Source organism: Octopus bimaculoides, chromosome 7 (assembly GCF_001194135.2).
Source record: "Octopus bimaculoides isolate UCB-OBI-ISO-001 chromosome 7, ASM119413v2, whole genome shotgun sequence".
Lineage (NCBI taxonomy): Eukaryota > Metazoa > Mollusca > Cephalopoda > Octopoda > Octopodidae > Octopus > Octopus bimaculoides.
In genome coordinates, this window is record NC_068987.1 from 82,793,575 (window position 1) to 82,796,623 (window position 3,049).

General features: G+C 38.0%; 1 protein-coding gene and 1 long non-coding RNA gene across 4 annotated transcripts in view; one reads left to right on the forward strand and one right to left on the reverse strand.

Annotated features, from left to right (window-relative positions):
• The window catches only part of LOC128248395 (uncharacterized), a 105,730-nt gene that overhangs the window by 50,778 nt on the left and 51,903 nt on the right, over positions 1-3,049 (reverse strand). The gene's annotated exons all lie outside the window — the stretch shown is intronic.
• Positions 1,568-3,049, forward strand: part of LOC128248394 (uncharacterized) — a 131,933-nt gene continuing 130,451 nt past the window's right edge. For all 3 annotated transcript variants that reach the window (XM_052969776.1, XM_052969775.1, XM_052969774.1), the window contains exon 1: positions 1,568-2,738. The gene's annotated coding sequence lies outside the window, so the exon portion shown is untranslated. The remainder of the gene's footprint in view (positions 2,739-3,049) is intronic.

The window sequence follows — 3,049 nt, forward strand, 5'->3', positions numbered from 1 at the left end:
CAAAGAATAAGTCCTGGGGTCGATTTGTTCGACTAAAGGCGGTGCTCCAGCATGGCCGCAGTCAAATGACTGAAACAAGTAAATGAAATAAAAGAAATTTACAAACAAACACAAGATTATGCTTGTCCCCCACCACCACTTGACAACCGGTGTTGGTTTGTTTTCTTCCCTGTAAATTAACAATTCGGCAAATAAGACCGATAAAATAATTGCCTAGAATACAGGTGGTGGAGTCGATTTCTTCGGCTAAACCCATCAATACGGTGCTCCAACAAGGCCGCAGCCCAATGACTGAAACAAGTAGAAGATATAGTCTATCTAGGACTACATTATTCAATGTGTTCCTTCTTTTTACTCTTTTACTTGTTTCAGTCATTTGACTGCGGCCATGCTGGAGCACCGCCTTTAGTCGAGCAAATCGACCCCAGGACTTATTCTTTGGAAGCCTAGTACTTATTCTATCAGTCTTTTTTGCCGAACCGCTAATTTACAGGGACGTAAACACACCACCTTCGGTTGTCAAGCGATGGTGGGGGGACAAACACAGACACACAAACACACATACATATATATATATATATATATATATATATATATATATATATATATATATATATATATATATATATACGACGGGCTTCTTTCAGTTTCCGTCTACCAAATCCACTCACAAGGCTTTGGTCGGCCCGAGGCTATAGTAGAAGACACTTGCCCAAGGTGCCACGCTGTGGGACGGAACCCAGAACCATGTGGTTGGTAAGCAAGCTACTTACCACACATCCACTTCTGCGCCTATTACTAATAATATACTATTAGCATAGACTAAGAAGCTTGAGGGAGACCTGGCTACTGTTTCTACCCTTTTTGTTTGGGCGACTATATGCATGTTTCATTGTGGATCTAGATTGCAGATGTTGTCTTTGTCATTGTTATTGGTGGTGGTGGTGGTGTTTAAGTTAACTCTGATGGAGAAAATTCTCTGATGGTGCCGATTTATGGGTCAGAAACCATCCAACTTTGGCCACCACCCAACAAAAGAACTACGCCACGTCTGTACGATTTGTTAAGAATAGCGAACAAATGTCTCATGAAATCACACCTTGTCGTTCATAAAGATAAATACAAAAACAAACAAACAAATAAAGAATGAAATAAATAAATAAAGAAACAAATAATAAATAAATAAATAAATAAATAAATAAATAAATAAATAAACAGGCTGACTCTCTGAGAAAGTCTGAAATAAAAGATGGGATGTTTATAGGTAGAATTTTTTAATTTTTTATCGTAAGTGTGCTCAGAAACGGCTAACTAGGGGTTAAATAACAGCAACAACAACAATAGCAAAGGCTAAGTCTATTTAGGGGTACGTAGGATTACATTACCCAATGGCAGAGATACGAGGGAGATTTAGCTGTTATTTCTAGCAGGTTGAGAGAAAGCACGCCCTGACAGACTCCATCGTCGACTGGTACCTCACAGTTTGTATGTTGTGTGTGACAAGGAGTTGAGCCTATTTGGACAGTGGAAATTCATCGATATAGAGAGGACGGCAAGCAGCTAGCTCTGCTCAAGTGAGTTCGTTTATTATTATTATTCCCCCACCCCACCATTTTCTTCTTCTACAGCTGTCTGGAGTAAACCGTGGCTACTATAAGCAAAATTTCCCAGGCTCACACAATTAATAAATGCGTTAACCCTGAGTTATAAATGAAACTACCTTTGTAACACAACTTTACCCAACTACAACGATTTATACAACCAGCCAGCCAGTCAAGTGACGAATGAGAAAGAAAGAGAGAGAGAAAGAAAGAGGGAGAGAAAGAAAGAAATAACCCGAACGGACGGAATCATTTTACAAACTGAGGGGTGAAAAGAGAAGGCAGCAGCAGTCGAATCGGACGGGTTGGCAAGGCAGACGAACGGGCAGACGGGCTGGCGGTTGTATTAGGTCGCTATCGGACACATTCTGGTAGAACTGTTCTTGTGGCACCGTCACTGCCGCTTGCTGCAGCTGCTGCTGCTGCTGCTATTGCTGCTCGTTCGACTACTGCTCTTATCGATTACGGACCATTCCAGTTGTTTGGTTCCGCCGTTCTTGGCATCGTTTACTCCATCCAGCACCAGTCACATCATAGAAATTCGCTCACGCATACACACGAACACAATGCATATGACTATATGAAGCAACAGCCGGTTTCTTTTCTTTCATTCCGAACATCTACAATTATTATTAACACGTTGGTAAATTCCAATATTCATATACACACGTTTAAAAGAAGAATATTGTAGCTATATATTTTATCGTTTTATTTTCTTTTTACGGGGAAGAATTAATTTTCAACAAAGCCGTCAACACATCAAAGGAAAAGAAACAAAACTATTACTATGAATGTTCATCTTTATATACATTATAAAATATAATATAATATAATATGATATAATATATTATACATTTCGGTTTGAATCGTATCTACTTCACCTTACACACGCACACATACACAAACAGAAGGCGATGACATTCTATGTATTGACTTAAAATAAATAACATGGAAAAAGTCAATGAAAACGATGGACGGATGAAATAAGGAGAGAAATAGAAAAGGGGGAGAAATTGAGAGAGAACTAGAGGGGGGAAAACAGAGAAAGAGAGAGAGAAACAGAGGCAAAAAGGATGGAAGAAGTTGAGTAGGAAATTACAAAGATCTTCACAACAGCAGAATCAACAAACGAACAAAGTAAGTTGCACTTTTACACTGTTTTATTATTTGCTGTTGTTAGGTTTTTTTAGTAAAACCGATTGATGAATTTTTGCTACATTTATGAAATTGCCGGTAAACCTTGTCCGTGTATATATTTATATATATATATATATTACATTCACGAACACACTTGTGAGTGTAGCTTGGTGTATGTGTGTATCTCTCTCTTTCCTTTCCTGAGCGTCCAATAATACTATCCATATCACGTCCTCACTTTGTTGTTTTTTTGTTTTTTTGTTATTGTGTTTTTGAACTATATATATATATATATATATATATATATATAT